Raw genomic sequence first — 19607 nt, 5'->3', positions numbered from 1 at the left:
CCTTTTTACATGTTATGGAAAAATGGCTGAGGGTAAAATTAGAGGAAACTGAGAAGTTATATTCACGTCCTAACAGAAGTTATAACAACATTGAAATTATAGGGTAAAATACATATGCTACTCCTCAGATGGAATGTGGTTGTCATGCTTGGAACCTATTCTATGATGATTCCCCAGACACTCAATGTGCAACTACAAGCCACTGCTAAGGAGGATGGAATTGAGGTTGGAGCAGAGTAGAAGCACCATGGCCAGGCTCAGGGAGTGGAACTGGATGGCACTTTGCAGCTGATAAACTCCATGGCATCTGTCAACCAGGAGAGATAGGAGAAGATGTCTTGCTGCTGAACCAACAAATATGAAAAAATAACTCTCCTCAGATAAACTTAACTTCATTACTGTTAACCACCTCCAAGGTATGACTACCCCTCAAAAAGCAAGTGCTTCATATTTTATTGACTGTATCTTAAAGAGCAAACTGAGAGAATTTTACATCAACCAGCAACAAAGGTATGTATAACTAGAGTCACTCAAGCTCCAGCTAAAGATAAAGAATTAATATAAAAGTAAGTTGAAAATGGGAGAAAGTTAGGGAAGACTCCATTGTAACTACTGGGATCAGTCAACAGGCTAAACCTATTTTCTTCCCCATAGGGACAGACACCTGTTGAGTAAGAATCGCCCTGCACATGCTAAATATGTTTGGGGAATAGAACTTGTCTGTGTATTGTTTGAATGTGCTTTTGCAGTCAGATACCATCACCAACAGTTCTCAAACCTTAACCTTTGACAATTTTATATTAATGAAGAGTGTTATTCTGTAGAGTGTTAGCACAAGTCTTTCACAGGTGCTGCCTGTAGCCGGCAGCGGGTAACTCAAATAAAGCCCACTGAGGGGTCATAAAGTGGGAAGACCCGCTGATGTCTCTCACGCTGTGTTTCCCTAATTAAATCAGTTGAACCATCCTCCAATCCAGCAGGACTGTTCAGTGAAAGGTCTCCATAGCAGGACAGTGACAGACTTGGTAAGCACAAGGGTCTTGGCTTACTTGGGACACTGACAGAGAAGTCAAATATTGTGACCTGAACAAATCTCCTTTTCACGTGACATGTTTAAGATTTTCCAAGGTTGATCAATGAAATTATTTCTTTTATTCTAGCCTGGAGGGAAGATAAATTGGTTTTTGGCAATAGGAAAACTAAATGAGATAGGAATCATCCCTACATCGGTAAGGACAGACAGGACAAAAATAAATTGACATGGTACCTAGATTGCAGTGAACATTATAGCACTTAGATGATAAAGCAAAGGAAAAGCTTAAGGGAAGACAGTAAGAGACCATTCTGGTGAATATACTGTTGAAGGAGATGAAGTCAGTTTTTGGAGGTTTATTTTCTTTAAGTAATTATATAAATACAGTAAAAGACAATGCAGAAGAAGCAGGCTGTTAGGTCATTAGAGTATGGACACAGAAGTGAAGGATCTGGTCCACTTAATATTCAAGCTCAACAGGGAAAATCCAGCAAGTTTTTTTCCTCGGCTTTTATTTCTTCCTTCTTAATCTTTTAATGTTTTGTTGCTATTGTTTCCTGTCTATAAGGCTGAGCAAGGACCTCAGTGAGATTTGAAGTCCCTGTAGATTTTCCTGCTGGCTCCTAAACTGAGTATAAGTACAATATTCCCAGGCTTATCCAGCTCTGCTTCAGAAACCATTTGTAATCCACACAAGAGCAGTAAAGAAGAAACATATACCATATTATTACTGGGATAATTGCTGCCTGGCTAATCTCAAATTTCATTGCTTCTGGGCTTCTTTTCTTATTAGCTCTGAATGTTTATAATTTCATGTGATTGTATAAGTCCTTCTTGCCTCATCTAGCCCCTCTGCAGAAAGAACAGTTGTCCTTGACTTTAAAGCATGATATATCCTGCTTCATTTACAGTACATCCAAATCCACTCTAGCAGTCTTTCTGTTTCTTGGTGAGGTGCCAGTGATTCTGAACATTCAGATCCTGCCAGCTATTACTATTGTCAATAGCCAACTTTCAGGAGGAAAGACATGCTGTAATGCTTTGAAGTAGTTGATCAGCTATGCTCAAGTGACCGCTGCTCCCTATATGGATGGAGCTTGGATTCACTGTACACACTCCTCATTTCAGTACAAAGTCAAAGAAAGAGATCTGAGGAATGTCTCTGTTAATCCCCAAAAGATGAAAGCAATGTCTACTTTCTGTTGCTTACATACGTGGCTAACATCCTCTAGTACACCATCAGCTCCTATTCCCTTTTTCCAGAGGAGAGCAGACACTATGCTGATTATTTGCCCCAATTTAATGCACCCATTTTTGGTAAACCTGCATTCAGTAGTGTCCGAAATCCAGGAATACTTCCTCTCAGGTGAGTCCCCCAATCACCAGTCTAAAAACTTCTCTGTTTCTTACTTTCTAGTCAATTTATACTAAATTATGTTAAAATTGCCATAGAATAGAAATGGGGTGCCTATTGCAAACCACAATACACCTGCCAGTTGATTACAAGCTCCGCAAAGACAAGTCACCACAGGACTTATTCCAGGACAAGATTTCCCTTCCCTTCCCTTCCCTTCCCCTTCCCCTTCCCCTTCCCCTTCCCCTTCCCCTTCCCCTTCCCCCTTCCCCCTTCCCCCTTCCCCCTTCCCCCTTCCTCCTTCCCCCTTCCCCCTTCCCCCTTCCCCCTTCCCCCTTCCCCCTTCCTCCTCCCCCTTCCCGTATTGCAAAGTGCTGGATTAATTATCATGACAAAGCTCTCATCTTCTTAATTGCATCTAAATGTTAACTACTGCTCTATTACTCAATAGTGGGTATTTTAGATATATTTCAAGAAGTCTGGTAAATATTTACAAATTTTCATGTGTCAGACTATTCTTCCAGAGAAGAAAAGAAAACTGTATTTTCTATTGGTAACTGTTTGGAGAAGGATTGACTTTAAATGCACGAATTTTAAGTATTCAGGTGCTTTGCTGGTTTGAAAACAAAGAGTAACTTGCACTCCAACATTGAAAATTCAGACTTCTAATCTTTCTTCTTTCTCTTTTTTTTCTCTTGTATACAAAAATTCTAAAATTTAATGGCACTAAGATGGTTCTCCCAGATTTCTTTTACGTATTTTTACCTATTTTAGCTTGTAGGAGCAAAAGGCTTGTCTATTTTTGCGTCTCTTTTACTCCCTTTTTGTCAGTGCGATCCTCCTCTAGTGGAAGTATTTATTCAGAATCCTTTGACAGGAGGTTCTAAAGATGTGGATGTCAGGGAAAGCTGAAGCATCACCATAGCATTATGCAAAAATGTCTATTGTAATATAAATCCCTATGCCACAGCAATTTTAGCCTCTCATTTAGTCACTTATACAAGATGTGCTATAATCACGGTGAAGGCATAACTTACTGTCGCACTGATAGATTCTATACAATCAGTGCATTGTAAAATATGATGAAAATCAAGTTTTATTCTGGCAATTCAGCATTACATGACAATAGAGAAACTGCTCCCTTAAATCCTCAGTCCTTTCTTTTTCTGCTGGCTGAATCTGCTTTTCCCAGAGGTTTTGAGAAGCAGCCAAGTAACATCCACTGTCCTTCTCAGGAGCTATTCTCCATCTGACTAACAGAGCATCAGCTGGCTCCCTGACACTTGCCGAAGAATTCCCCAGATGGATCTAAAAGAATGAGTCCCAAAAACTCCAAACCATCATAAAACAGTACTCATTTTTCTCTTCTGAAAAGGGAAGGCCACAGATGCCAAGCTGGGGAAGGTCTTCTTTGAGGAGCTGCACCTCCTTCTTTGGCAAGCTTCCTCAGCTTCTGTCCTGGCATGGCAGCAGCCACTGCAGGCTCACACCCAGCTGCCTTTGCCTGCTGGCCTCGCTCAGCCTCCCACCTGAGGCTTCCCATCGATATCCCGAAGGCTGAATCTTTAAGGTACAAGACTGAGACATCTTCTGTAACCTCTCACCCTGAAACAAGATTTTTGTGCCAGTGAAAAATGATGCATTTTCATAACACTCCTGGCCTCATTTCAGGGGAAGAATTTGCTATTTTAGGATCTGTCCTTTGGCTTCAGGAAGACATACAGCAGCCTCTGCTCTGTTTTTATGAAACACCTTGACTCCAATAAAAGATGCCAGGTAGAATGATTAAAGCACTCTGTGGACTCTCCAGGTCTCCTCCTTAGCCTTCTCAAAGGATTGAGGGACACTAGAGCATTCCTTCACAGACCTACCCCGATTTTCCATCAGTACTTTGCTGCATTCAGTTTAATGACATAAAAAAAATTTCTGCTGGCCAAAATGCAAACTTCTTGGGCCAAAATTCATTTCATATCATAAAATCATACTTTGAATAATAAACATATAGAGAAAAATATATGAAGCTTTTCCTACATCAGAGAAGTGATTTATAGGATGATTTTTATGACATTCTTATTATAAAGTTAGGTTAAAAAGTGGGCACAACATTTAACAGTAATGGTGAAGTTTAAGGTCATTCTGATCTATCATGGAAGTGAGTTCTAAAATCATGGACCCATTGCTGGTTTTCTGAACATAAATTTCACTTTTAAGATTAACAATTGTATTGTTATAGCCATGGGATATCACATCCACACAGCAAGCAAGTGACTTTGTAATTTAGGTCAACCCCACTGAAGGATTTAAAGATTAATTGAGGACAGGCAGAACATTGTCTTCGGATGGTTTTTTAACACTACAAGCAGAAATGTTGTGACATCGATCATCCAGAAGAATCCCATATGGGGGTGTAATTTTTAACTGACCAACAAATCCTTCAGAAGCCATGAACACTGTCACACTAGTGCTACCTAATGATTCAAATGAGTCCTGCACCAAAAAATTAAAGACATAAGTGAGAACTAGTATGCAAAGTCAAAACAGGTGAACACACAGTATTTGTCTTTATAGTATCACCAAGACATGCCAGCAGTATATGTTTTTGTTTTAAAAGTCCTGTGACTCATTGAGGTGGGTTGACCTTGGCTGAGCACCGGCTGCCCAACAAGCTGCACCATCACTTCTCAGCTGGAAAGGGGAGATGAAATAAGACAGAAAACAATGCATAGGTCATGATAAGGCAGTTTACTAAACCAAAAGTGAAAGGTTGTGGGCACAAAAAAAGGAGGAAAAAAAATATTTTATTCTCTACTTTCCCATCAGCAAGCAATGTCTGGGTACTTCCTAGGAAGCTGGACTTTCATATGTGCAGCAGTTGCTCAAGCAGGCAAATGTTGCAAAGAACAAATGTTCTCCACTTACAACTCCCTTTCCTTAACTTTTTTATTTGAGCAGAGAGCATATGTTATGGAAAATCCCCTTGCTCAGTTGAGGACAGTGGTCCCAGCTGTGTCCCCTCCCCAGGTTTTGCCCACCCCCAGCCTGTTCAGGGAGTGGGGGCAGAATGTTGGAGAGACATTGCTGATGCTGTGCCAGCACTTCCCAGCAGTAGCTAAAACCCTGGTGTGTCATCAACATCTTTCTAGCTACCAATACCAAACACAGCACTGTGAGGGCTACTGTGGGGAAAATTAACTCCATCTCAGCCAGACAAGATACACTCGTTTTGAAATCATCTACACAAGGCATTTTACAGAGATATTATGAAGAATATTTGTAGTTGAAAATGAAATTTGATGTATCTGTGTGATTCAGATCACATCATCAGGAAAACATAGCAACTGGACACTTTGTTTTCAAGGTGAAAGCAACACTCTGTTCTAGACCAATTTATGAGGAAAAAAAAATCCATTGAGTCCTAAAACAAACGTCTTTAGAGCCAATGAATTTCAGCGTACTCTAGGAAAAGGGAAAAAAACACTAGCACTTTTTTTAAATCAGAAGAGTAAGCTGAAAATCTTCAGCTCCACCTGACACCATATTTTCTCAAATATTTAAGTCATTGATAACCTGATGATACTTGTGTATCATTCAAACAAATACTATATTTCTTTGGGGCTATTTTTTTCCTAAAAAAAAAAAATTCTTTAATGGTTTGGCTTTTATCAAGATCAAATGCAATTACAGAAGGAGACACCATATGTCCAAGAATCTTGAGTTATTGTTGGGAAAAAATGGCATTTCTTCAAGTTGAATGACAGGTTGTAGGAGGTTGAATAACATGGTCAACGGTTTAGAATTTGGTTGGCTGAGAGAATGACACTGTTGGAGGAAAAAAATAAAAAAGATATGTCTTTCCCATCACTTCTAATTAACTCAGAACACTTAATCAAATACTGTGACTTAACAGCATGACTTGAAATTGATAGGAACATAGACATTTAATAGATGGCTGGGCTTTTGTCTTTAAAGTCCAGAGTTACTTGTTTACAACAGAAATTGACAGTATTTAGCTTTTATTTATAGTAATTTTAAAAACAGCAAGCCTAATTCTGATGTTCAGTTGCCATGCCTCTGATATGAATAAGACAGGCCAAGAACAACTTGCTGAGAATTTATTTTTTTTTATGCATGTCCCTGAGATACTCCTTTTGCATGTCACAGGATCAGTACAACCAACCATAATCTGCTGTTGTGTAGTCCCAGTGGAGGTGATCACTGAAAAAGACTTTCAGTGCTCTCTGGGACACTGTGGATTGCCAAGGATCTAGGTATCCACAACTCATCCCCCATTTTACCTAATTTTTGACACAAACCATACCATAGTCCCTGCAAGGATAGCACAGTCACGTGCTGCTACTGTCCCAGAATACTCTTCCAGAAAGTTGAGGAAATTTCAATACTTAGCATAGTTACTTTCTTTGGCTAATCATAAAATGACAGAATAGTTTGGGTTGGAAGGGACCCTCGAGATCCAGCCCTCACCTAATGGGTAGGGATACCTGCCACTAGATCAGGTTGCTAAGAGCCCTATCCTGTCCTTGAACACTTTCAGTGGTGCAGCATGCACAGCTTCTCTGTTCCAGTGTTCACTAGAACATCACCACCATCATTTCAACAGAATTTCAACAGAATCACTAGGTTGGAAGAGACCTTCAAGATCATTGAGTCCAACCCATGCCCTAACACCACTAGACTATGGCACCAAGTGCTGCATCCAGTCTTTTTTTAAACACATCCAGGAATGGTGACTCCACCACCTCTCCAGGCAGACCATTCCAGTACTTTATTATTTTTTACACAAAAATCTATTTCCTAATATCCAACCTATATTTCCCTTGATGCAGCTTAAGTCTGTGTCCTCTCACTCTGTCAGTTGCTGTCTGGAGAAAGAGACCAGCCCTCACCTGCCTACAGCCACCTTTCAGAGAGTTGTAGAGGGTGATAAGGTCACCTCTGAGTCTCCTTTTCTCCAGGCTGAACAGCCATACAACACCAACAGCCAGACTTGTGTTCCAGGCCCCTCACCAGCCTCGTTGCCTCCTCTGGACACACTCAAGAGTCCCAATGTCCTTCCCAAACTGAGGGGCCCAGAACTGGACACAGCACTCCAGGTGTGGCCTCACCAGTGCCTGGTACAGGGGGACAATGAGCTCCCTGCTCCTGCTGGCCACACTATTCCTGATCCAGGCCAGGAGCCTTCTTGGCCCCCAGGGCACACTGCTGTCTCTTGTTCAGCTGCTGTCACCAGTACCCCAGGTCCCTTTCTGCCTGGGCCCTGTCCAGCCACACCATCCCCAGACTATAACGTTGCTGGGGATCTCTGTGGCTAAAATGCAGGATTCATCACTTGGACCTACTAAACTTCATCCCATTGGACTCTGCCCATCCATCCAAATGTTCCAAGTCTCTCTGGCGAACCCTCCTTCCTTCCTTCCAACAGATTGACACAGGCTCCCAGCTTAGTGTCCCCTGCTAATTTACTAATGAAAGACTCAATACCCTCATCCATTGTGGGAAATAGAGGCACAGAAAGCTCCCAGAGTCTTGTGTGTACAGGCTCAAAGATAGAGACGGATACAAAGTTTGACCTAAGACCTTGGAAAAGGCTTGAAGATTGGGAACAATAAAATTACACAGACATGAAGCAAGAATGTGGATTTATGGTTTAAGCAGAAATATATTTTAAGCAAGTAGAAATATCCTTTATGTAAGCAAAAAATATGTTGAGCAAGATAGCAAAAAACTTGAACAATAGAATCTGTTATAGAGTTAGTAGGAAGCTTAAGATATAGCAATGATTGGATAAGAAAAGATGCATTGTGGTAGAGTTATGTAATGTGAAACAGTCAATGATTGGTAAAAAGTTATTAGTGAGCTTTGTGGAAGTAGGTGATTGGCTAAGAAATTTATAAAAGACATTGTAACTAGAATTAGGACGACTTCTGATGTGATGTTGAATGTAACACCTTAAATGTTTCACCCTTCCATGAGACTAATTATACAATAGACCATCTTTTATAACTTCTCTCAGTTGTCCTTGCCTCAATATAACCCCAAAAATCCATGTCATCAATAGAAATATTGAACAGAACTACCCCAGCACAGACCCCTGGGGGACACCCCTAGTGACTGGCCACCAGCTGGATGCAGCACTGTTCACCACCACTGTCTGGGCCCAGCCATCCAGTCAGTTCCTATCCCAGCAAAGAGCACTCAATTATCATATTAATTTCTTCCTAATATCTGTTATAAACCAACTCAGTGTAAAGAAGAAAATTACCCCTTATAGGACCATTACATCACTTAAGTCCCTCTCCAGTCTTCCGGTGGTCATCTTCAGGTCCTGGAAGGTCTTCCCAGAGCCTTCTCTTCTCCAGGCTGAAAATGACCTTAGGTGATTCCTATTTCACTGGTTCATCTGTCATTTCTGAACCCGTGTAATGATTACAATTGGATTTTGGAAATAAAACAGATGTCAGTTCTGTTCTGGAGATACAGCCTTGAGAACAGTTTGCAAATGACTCTGGGCTACTCTCTGGCTTGCACCAAGAGCTACTGAATTCTCCCAAATGTGAAACCATGGCCAGAACAGCAGCACATAAGAAACTCAGTGTGTTTATTTTCTGACCTCGACTGCCAATTCCAGAGCAGGCTGGATAGGTTTTTGAACAACATCATCCAGAACACAGAATATACAGAAATTTTATCTGACATAATCCTTATGTTTAATATTGTCAGTAATGAAATCAATAATGAAAAAAAAAAAAGCAGAAGACTGTAATGTTTTGTTATTTTGAGCAGAGAGAAAGACTCAGGAGGCTGAATAACACTGAAAATGACCTGGGATTCCATGCCAGTAAAGAAAAATTATGTTCTTCCCACCTGTACCAGATGGCTATGTGGATGAAAAATTTCTTGCACAACTCTCTGTAGAAGAAAAACATGGCCAGAGAAGACCATTTCCAAAAAAGTCTTCACAGATAATACATTTTCTCTAATTTAGCCAAAGCCAGGTCCTTGCTCTAGTGTGGCATGTTTTTAGTGTCACTTTTCAGTGCATTAGTGCAACTGCAGTAACCCATCCTCTTTACTGAAGCTTCATTTACACAGAAAGCTAATGTCAGGGTTTGATTTTACTAGAGGACTAATTACTTAATGGCACAGTGCCTCATGCATGCTCATCAGTGAAACAAGAGGAGGATTTTGCTACTGTTTTATCCTTCTTTATAAATAACAGGAAGAGTGGAATTCATCCTATCAAATGCATATGTCTAAAATGAAGGTGTATACATCTGAACTCATTCCCTTTTGCAACCACTGGAGAAAAATAAGCACTTTCTATGTATCAATAATCTCAAAGTTTAAAACAGATGAGGTGCTCCGCAAACATATTTGGGGTTTTTTTCTCTCAGCTGAGCCTTGCCTGATAAAATGTCTATGGTGTTTTTAGAAATCTAAAGTCAGACAAATTGATTCCCACCTAATATGTCTAAAAGAAATGAATAATAGTGGAAAGTACATCCAGATCAATTGTTTTCAGTCTCATTTAGTGTATAAATTCCCAATGTAAGGAAACCAGACAAAAGTATGAGTTTAAGTTCTACCTTAACAGGAAACCTGAGCCTTCTTTTCACCAGTCAGTTTCCAAGTTCTGCACTGGATTTTGCAGACTAATTGGTGATATCGTGGTACCCTAGTTCTTATTTACCATCAATCATTTTGAGTGTCTGACAGCTAAAACACACTGGGATATCAGTTGTCTCATCCCTCTGTTACATTATTGACGAGACTGGGAAGTAAATATTTTTCTCTCACTCTGCCAATATTACAACAATGTCACCATCCTGCACCGTAGTCCAGTAGTACAAACCCAAACAGGTATCAGTGTGTCTGTATGGGACAGCGATAGGATAGTCCCTTCTCTGGAATTCTGCATTATATAATTTGTGCTAATGCTGGACACAATGACTAGCCTGAATAAAGCAAGTGATGCCACATGACTAAGACAGATTTCTCTTATAAAATGCCTTAATTCAGTCAAGATTAAAATAATTGTATAGAAAATTTTGCAGGAATTTTCTTAGTATTTTGGAAGAGCCTTCATCACTATGTCAGCTATTAGTATACAGTTTCTTTAATCATTAGATCTAATAGATTTTCTGGACTAACTTGGGAAATGTTAATTTGTTTATCAATCTTCAACAGCTGCACCATCTCTCTACCAACAGATTTTTAAGCCAAATAATATTCCAAGATGTCTTACATTTGCATCTGTGAAGGAGTAATGTGTAGCCTGGTTAATCTTTTCAAGATCAAGGACTTGAATGGAATACAAAGATTGAAATTCATAAAAATAATTGCTTATATTTTATAAACAAGTTTGAACTCATTGATGCTGATAGAATCAGTTTAGTAAGAAAGCATATTAGCAAATTCCAATGTAGTAGTCAAAACTGTAAGGACTAGTCTGATAAGCAAAGTTATAATTAAATAAATATTTAATTTTCAGTCAGATGACTTTCTCTTTTACTAGTATAATCTTTAAATAAATATTTTTCTTTTAGCTCACCTTCCTAACTGAGACAAAGAGTGCTTTAGGACTTTACAAATTGATCCCAAATGTTTTCATGCACCGCGATGAAGTTTCTTTCAATATATTTACTAACATTTTTAAAACTTCCTCTATTGATAACTAAATTCTTGAAGTGTGAATATTTCAAGGACTCCAAATCTAGTTACTACATTCAAAAGTTGCAAAAATACCATGCTCTCTCTTCATATGCAAGTTTTCCCTAGCAAATATACTGACTTTTTTGACCACATATGAAATCTAAGACCTAAATGGATAAGATTCAGTGCTAAAGACCTACATTAAAATTCTTTTTCATCTCTGCACATGTATTTGCACTTAGATTTTTATATCTGTTTCAATTGACGCTAATTTTAATGTGTTTGCAGGCTGATATTTTAAATGTTGGGAAAAGAGTAAAGTAAGTTCAACTTCCCTTTAACTTTTGCTTTAAACAAAAATTTTTAAATATATTGATGCAAAATAATTTTTAGATTGCTTTCATCAAATAATATTTCTGTACCTTTTGTTTGAATCTGATGTGCTTTCTTCCTTTTTCCTTTTCCTTTGCTTCCTTTTACTCTTCATTTCCCTCTTTTTGTTGCATGTTTCCACAATTTATCTGCATCTATGTGAGAACACAGCTGTTTTGAAAATTTGGCCTCAGTTTGGGTACTGGTGTCTTTTGAAATTCTGCCTTAAGGCATAACTGGGACATTGCTAATTTGTTCTGCAAATAATTACACATACAATTAAATGCCAAAAATACCCACAACAAACAAACAACTGTCTATTTATTAAATATATCAACTATGAAATTTTCTACTTATCAGCCTCTTCCCTTACCTGGCTCAAATCCCCACTTCTTGCTAAACAAAGGTTGATTTGTGGTGGTCATCCTCTGGTGCTCACACCCACTGCACCTGGGCTGTTACCTTGCACATTGTCAGCCAAACACCCACTGCTTTTGCAAATGGCCAATTGCTTGAGCCTTTAACCATTAACATTTCAATGTCTCACAAAGGTGAAAGAGAAAGGAGATTACATTTAAATAAGGAATGTCTGACTAAATCAGTATCTTTACTTAGTAGAAAGCAAGGGGACATTTTAATTCTCTGGAAAGTTTCCTTTAAAATAATCACATGCTATTAAATTTTGATTTAGTGCTCAATATTATGAGACTGTATGGCATCCTTGGAATAATAAATTAGTTACACATTCTGACTCCTGCCCTCTCCTCCCCTCTGCCCCATAGAAACTTACCTTTGACTGTCATTTTGCACACTGACAAGAGGTATTAACTGAGGACTCTGGTCATCACAGACTGTTTGCAGAGTAAAATATACCCCTATTTTATGCAGCAGTGAAGAGTGAAAAGTTTGTGCATAGTAGGTTTATAGAGTCTAAAGAAGATTCTGCTCCACATTCTCAATTCTACAGAAACATACCTCCAGAGGTATCACAGTGCTTCTGTTTTTTCTGTAACTTTTAGTGATTCTGCTTTTTAGTCCCTTTATGAGCCGTGGCTCTCAGACACTTTTTTATTTCACTAGAATCATTACAGCTCTACTATGCATCAATAGTGCTTTTATCCTCTATGAGTGTACTATTTCTATAATACCCATAAAGTTCCAAGTAGAAATCTAAACCACCTATTGGCAATTTAACAATACTGAAGGTGTGTATTTATGAATAGACATTTTACTAACAACCTAGAATTCAATTGTAGCTTGGTCACAAGCTCTCAGGATGAAAAAGCACAGAATTGCAGCTGCTGCCAGAGCAGAATACAAACAAAATTGTCAGTACTTTGAATTCTTGTTTCTGCTGTTAGCTTCCCTTTTGTTTTAGAAAGGGCAAAGCATGTAATTAAACATTTCTTTAGATTACCTTCTTGGTTCAGTCTTGTGTGGTGGCACACAAACTGAAATCCCAGTTTTACAGAACCACAGAATGGAGAAGTTTGGAAGAAACCACACTGGATCATCTGGTCCAGCCACCTTGCTCAAGCAGGGTCATTGTAGAGCACATTGCACAGGATTTCATGCAGATAGTTCTTGAATATCTGCAGTGAAGGAGACTCCACAACCTCTTTGGGAAGCCTATTCCAGTTCATGGTCATCTGCAGATTAAAGTTCTTCCTGATGTTCAGGTGGAAATTCCTGTGCACCAGTTTCTGTAGATTTTCTCTTGTTCTGTTGCTGGGTACCAGTAAGAAAAGCCTGTCTCCAACCCATTCAGATATTCACAGACATTGCTGAGGTCCCCCTCAGTCATCTCTTCTTGAGGTTGAAGAGGTCTCAGCCTTTCCTCATCGGACAAATGCCCCAGTCCCTTAATCAGCTTGGTTGACTCACAGAATTTAAAGCAGAGGATGAGTCAGGATGAATCCTTGCAAGAAGAAGGAGTGATTTCCAAGAACAGTTTTATACATCTTGTGACCCAACAGGTGGCAGTTCCTCCTCCACTTAGTAATCTGGGAGCTCGGAGGGAGAAAACTGTTAATACAGCAAAATGCCGATGCAACCTGTCCTAAGAGAAAGAAATGTATTCTACACCAATGAGTCTGTATAGATTTTAAATGTCTTCATGGACAAATAACTCAACACAACTGCTCAGTGTGCTTCTATAACAAAATCAGGCTAGTGCAAAAAAAATAAGCAGGTGAAAAGAAGTGACTTGACTTAGATACAAATTTAATAGAATATTGTGTACCATTCTGGCATGCTTGCTTTCAAGGGGATTTTTCACAAGCTGCAGCATGACAGATTTTGTGCTGTTCAGAGTTGAGCAATTCAGAAATTAATAATAAGAAGTTATTATTTGCTTGTTTTCAAAGTTAGAAAATTGAAAGAAAACAAATTTTATAGAATCAAACCCTCTGTTGTTGTTGTTGTGTCTCCTCTACAGAAATCTGGGCAGTAAACTTTGCTCATTTATATTCTGGAAGCCTGACACCAGCTAGGAAATAGCTGACACACAGATGAACGACAAGATCTATAGGTCTCAACTGGTTCTGGTCTTGAGGTAATACAAAGATTATCAAAATGCATGGAAAGGGTGCTTGTGGCTATTGCATTACATAGTTCTAATACATAGAATAAATTTAATAAGCCAGTCAGTTTCAAATGCAGCTCAGCAACACAGGCCATGGGAACATGAATGATTTTCCTAAATTTTTATTATCTTAAAAACATCCTTGTTTCATGAAGAGGCAAAAATCCCTGGAGTGGCCATCTAAAAGATCTGGATTTTCTTTGGTTCACCATAAAGGTAAAATAATATGTTTAAGTGCCTAAATACTCTTATAATACTACACTGATAGTATAATAAGCATGAAATATAATAAGCATGAATGGCTAGAATCCAAAGCCAGAAAATTTAAAATTCAAAATTTAGCTTTAAATTTAAACCCTTAGCAATCAATCACTGGAACAGACAGTCAAAGGAGTCTAACAGATACTTTGCTCCTTCTTATAGTCAAGTCACCAAATCATTCAGGAAGACATATTTTGACTAAGATACAGCTTTAACTTCAAGTGAAATTATTATGGCAATAGCAGAATTAAAGACAATAGACAGAATATTCTATTTCCAACTTTTTCCAGTGATAATCCTGATATTGCACTCAGTATAGAGCTGATTGTGCCATCAAAATCTAATGAAGGTGGGTAATGGAAAGGAGAAATTACTGCTATTAGTAAAAGTCAAAAAGGCTAGACTACACCGTGGTTTGTGCTTAGGTGGAGTGGATGGATTTTGCTTCTGTTTGCTAAAGCAGATGAGTATATAAAATGTCTGACTTTTGCATAACACAAGAGATTTAAAATCATATGGTATTTTAAGGATTTGTGACTTGTGGTCATTCTTTTCCAGCAAATACATTAATGCCTCTGACCTTCTGCTTCACCACATTAATGTACTGTTAATTAAGACAGTATTGCATTTTATGCAGAGATTCTTTTCAATTCCATTCATTTGAATCAAATTACATTTTTAATAGCATTAACTTGAAGGTCAATACTTTTTCTTTGGCACAGACTTTTAAATCCTTCATAATGGGATGTCAGTTTGCAGAGCAGGGAGGGGCAGCAAGAAAAGGTATTTGCAAATAACTCCATTTTCATTCCAAATGTGTTGAATTTATCAGCTGAATAATATAGCTCCTTTTTCAAGCATTTGCAATGCTGTTCTGTAGAGCCTGCTGAAATTTATTGGTGCCATGCGCCTGCAGGTGACTCAGGGCCAGGTTTCTGTGAAAAGAGGTGTCAAATATCACACCTGCTAGTGAGAAGTTAATTATCACAGTTTAAAGAGCACATCCCAGAAGATAATCCTACTTGCTCTCATAACCTGTTGGCATTCCTTTCTCTGGTCTTCTTTTGCCACTTCATAAAGCCTCTAAGCTTTACACAGAGGTGAAGGGTTTATTTTTCTTTAATTTTAAGACGTCTCATGAAAAACTTGTCTTCCAGTTTTTAATACATAATCCACAGTAATTTGAGTTTATTTATTCCAATAAAAAGGCTGACCAGTCATTTGAAAGGCAGTGCATTTAAGCAATGCTTTTATTTTTATACTGATATTTTGAGGACAGTGAACTGTCATCCCTGCTTCAAAGACACTCATTTCATTTTGAGCCATCCAAGCCATTACTGTAGCATCTGAAAGGTTCACTTTCCCTAAGCAGAAAAATACAGTGCTCTCAGCACAAACAATACCTCTTTTGATTATTGCTATAGAAACCAAACCATGCAAACCTTTATGTGTGCACATGTGCAGACACAGGTATGAGTGTATGCTTTTAAAGGGAAAGGACCCCCTGTCATCTCATAGGTGGACTGACAATTCTGAGATTTTTGTGAAATTACCCCAGAAAATGATGAAAAAGATCCTGCTGAGGAGAGAAATCATGAAGAAACCATGTGCATATTTCAGAAATAAAGTGGGATTTCACAGAGTAGTGCAATCCTTTTATGGTGAGCACTCTTTTTTGATAGCATAGTCTGATAGCCAGGACAGCAAACAACATGGGTTTAACTCTGCAATTAATTTTTGTTGTTGTTTGGTTTGGGCGGTGTTTTTGTTTGAGCTTGTTGCTGTCGTGTCAGAGAGCAAAAGAAGAGGAATTCTTTCACTGGAAAAGAAATATTGTTTTTAAAAAGATGTTGATGCTAATCTCTCAAGTATATCTATGGGATTCTTAAAAGCACCAGCATTCACATTTTAGAAAGGAAGCTCACTATTTTGCCTGAATATAACCCTGCCCCTGTTTTAACCAGCTTGAGAGAATCTGCAGGGTCAAACATATGAAGTGATATCTTCCCAGCACACATTTTTATATCTAGGGAGCTTTTTTATCTTTCCATGGCAAGACAGGTCTTGTTTACAGGGGGAGTTTGTCTAAGCATTGGCAAAGCTGTCAGAATAAAATAGCATCTGTGAAATGAAGCCTGACAAAAGATTTTATGATCACCTGGAGTGCATCAGTGATTCTAAAGACATTATCTGAAAAAGGAATGTCTGAAGATGGAGAGAAAGGAACCGAAGAGGAAGAATCTAGTATAATCTAAGACACATTCCTGACCCTTTCTGGAAACGCTACATCCAGGTGGAGAAATGAATGATGTAGAATCAGGAGGAAGGCAAAGGAAAACCAAAAAACACCAAAAATTTGAGGAAAGGGAGATGACTGAGTGTTAAACAAAAAAATTCTGTTATGCAGTCAGAGCCTAAAGGTGAGGCAGCACTCAGGGAAAACCCCATAGGTCAGGAACCTGCCAGTAAAGTAAAGGTCCTGTCCAGAAAAAGAAATTGCAATGGCAACTTTCAGCATCAACAGAAATAGAGACTGAGCTTTTAATTGACTAAGTGTTTAGAAATGTTTGAGATGGTACAGGGTTGGTAGATGACAGGGTGCCTGGAAAATAAGAGGAACTACAGAGAATAGAAATATTAGCATAGTGGAGGGTGAGGTGGAAACAAAGAGATGAGTTCATCAGAGCAGTGCATGAGAGAACTATTAAATGTACCAGAAGAACACATCAAAGATTGGTGGGTTTGTCTTAGGGGTCTTGGCCACAGTGCCTCATTATTGCTATTATCACCTAACTACAGCCAAGACTAAGAAGTGTGGTCTCACCTTTTACAATCACAAATCAGTAGTAAAATCCAGAAAACTCTTAAACTGATTGCAGTAAGGTAAAGATCCATCCTAATAAACAAATATTGTAATTACTTCTAACACTAAGCAGGGCCTCCTTAAGAACACCCACCACTTATGTATGGCCAAAGATAGAGAAAGGGGACCTGAGCTAGGTGGAATTATGGATCAAAGGTAACATAGCTCCTCATAAACTCTTATATTCAATGCATTAGGCAGAAAAGAACCCATGGCATATGCAGGATAGAATCTGTCATTAGTATATTCAAAATTGAATTGAGTAATTGTATTAATCTAGATATAGTTGTTAAAGAAAAAAAATAAAATACATATTAAGAATAGTTTTCATTAAGAAAAAATCAATAATATTAATGATGTAGTTAAAATTGAAATACATATGTTGAGTTTTTATCCCTTCTTGATGTTATGCTCATCCTTCCACTGCTCCAGTGGGTTGTAAAGTCGGTATCTTCATAGTGCTGGAGATGATGTTACAATGAGATGTCAACCTCTGATGTCTCATCAAGAGGCATAAGGTGTTGCTAGTTTCTTCTTTTGCCTCAGTCTAGGATCCACTTAGGGAAATTCTAACACATTTGACAGTATGCTCTTACACCTTCGTTCTTCACTGATCTGTAGCTGCATGTTGCATCTGCTTTTACTAAATGTGGTAACTTTTATGTATTAGATGTTTTCTTCTTTTTTATTTTGTTACCTGAAAAAATCAGTTTTGCCCATCTTCAGGTATGCATTTCTTTCAGCTGACTATTGTTGAGATGTTTATAAACATAGGGAGGGTCTTCTGCATCAAGTTTGTACTCCATCTCTTACCATTCCATGCCTTCCCCACCCCATGCCACACATATCCTATGGCTTCACTTCTCAAAGCTTCTGCTATCATAGGAAAGCTTCTGCCATGTCCACATGACTTGTTACTTCTCTGTGTTAGAGGTGACAACATACAAAGATAAACAGAACGAAAACAAACTCCCCTGGTCAAATATTAAGAATGGTTTTGGAGTTAAATCCAGTAAAACAAAGTTGCAGATGGGTCAAGAAAAGCTCGGTAAGACTCGACCTGACAGATTTGTCCCAAAGCCTTTCAAACTTTATACAGTTTATTGCCTTTCACTAGCAAAGGCAAGGCCTTGTTACAGACTGACGTAGTTACAAAGTTAAATGGAAAGTTGGATTTATTCCTGTTAGAATTTCTGCAAGCTTTCTACTTCAAGAATCTCTCTTGCAGCTTTCCCAGATGCAACACTGAGAAAGTAGAAATATACAGCAACTGAACTTGATCTAGTTTATAGTATTATGTTGGAATGTAGACTCAGATCTTTTGTCCAAGATCCATAAAGGGCACTAGCTCTTCTCATCACCCTTATCTATGGCTCTCCTTCCCAGAAATACTTTGTTGCCTCTTCAATCCCTCTCTTGCCTTTTATCCATACAGTCATATCTTGTTTCCACAAAATGCCCCAGGTAACAGAAGAATGGAATATTTAATATGAATTGGATATCAACATCCTGTATTGCAAAATTGCTTCATTCTTCTGGGTTAGGAGCTAGAAAAATCTGTCTTTCCCTGCTTCTCTTACAAAAGATCAGGTATTTTTCAGCTCTGATTAATTTCAGTTTAAACTGCAACCATGAGGGAGGGGCACCAAACACTCCTCTATTTGATGTCTTCAGTTTCTTTAGATTTTATGCAGAAATGATGACTTTACCATATGGAACTGGAAAATGTAATCTAACAATTTGTTCTCCATTTATTCCTAATGCACAATGTTCCTGAAAACAGATGTTGCTCACTATTCTTTCTCTGGAGTCAATGACCTTTCTTCTAATCCTTTCCTGCAACTCGTTCTGGATTTAAAAATCTTTGAAGTTGCTGCCTCACCGGCTCAGAGCTTCAAGTACTATAAAATGCTACTGCTGTAACACAGCATTAATGTTGATAGTGGAGTTGATGATAAAACAGATTATTTTTCTCCTGACAAGAAGTTTCAGACAGAAACCTTTTGTTTGGTTGGATGGTTGTGTTTTTCAGATAAGTGACTCTTTACATCAATATTTTCCCTTAATATAATTAGAAATGATATTTTCATAAGGTGAATGTTGATTTGAATAAGACTATCTTCTTAACTGGAAAATCTTCACAGTAAAATTACTATGACATTTTGTTTATACATTTTTGCTGCTTTTATTTATGCCAGAGCACCTCTGTGTCTTGGGTTAGTTGCCAAGGTTTTGATAGGGGAGGGACAACAGGGGTGGCTTCTGTGACAAAAAACAGAACCAGTGCCAGCCAGCATTGTGAAGCCATGGGGAACCTGCCTTGGGGCAGTCTGTTCCTGAAGGATTGCACCTTGTGGGAGCAGTTTGTGAAGAGCTGCAGTCTGTGGGAAGGACTCAGGTTCATGTCTGTGGAGGGCTGTCTCCCAGGGGAGGGAGCTCATGCCGCGGCAGGGAGAACGTGTGAAGAATC

General features: G+C 38.6%; 2 long non-coding RNA genes across 7 annotated transcripts in view; both read left to right on the top strand.

Annotated features, from left to right (window-relative positions):
- Nucleotides 1–201: 201 nt before the first annotated feature.
- Nucleotides 202–19607, top strand: part of LOC111932924 (uncharacterized) — a 56263-nt gene continuing 36857 nt past the window's right edge. For 4 of the 6 annotated variants that reach the window (XR_002866425.2, XR_015285512.1, XR_002866423.2 and 1 more), the window contains exons 1-2: nt 202–510; nt 13867–13983. This is a non-coding gene — a long non-coding RNA (uncharacterized LOC111932924). The remainder of the gene's footprint in view (nt 511–13866; nt 13984–19607) is intronic. The other 2 variants (XR_015285513.1, XR_015285511.1) reach the window with 1 other exon arrangement.
- LOC111932940 (uncharacterized) lies at nt 2258–4171 on the top strand. Its single transcript, XR_002866433.1, has 3 exons — nt 2258–2399; nt 3763–3957; nt 4059–4171. It is a non-coding gene; the product is annotated as an uncharacterized LOC111932940 (long non-coding RNA).

The sequence above is a fragment of the Cyanistes caeruleus genome, chromosome 4 (assembly GCF_971803275.1).
Source record: "Cyanistes caeruleus chromosome 4, bCyaCae1.hap1.1, whole genome shotgun sequence".
In the NCBI taxonomy this organism is placed as follows: Eukaryota; Metazoa; Chordata; class Aves; order Passeriformes; family Paridae; genus Cyanistes; species Cyanistes caeruleus.
This window is presented reverse-complemented; position numbering and strand designations above follow the sequence as displayed.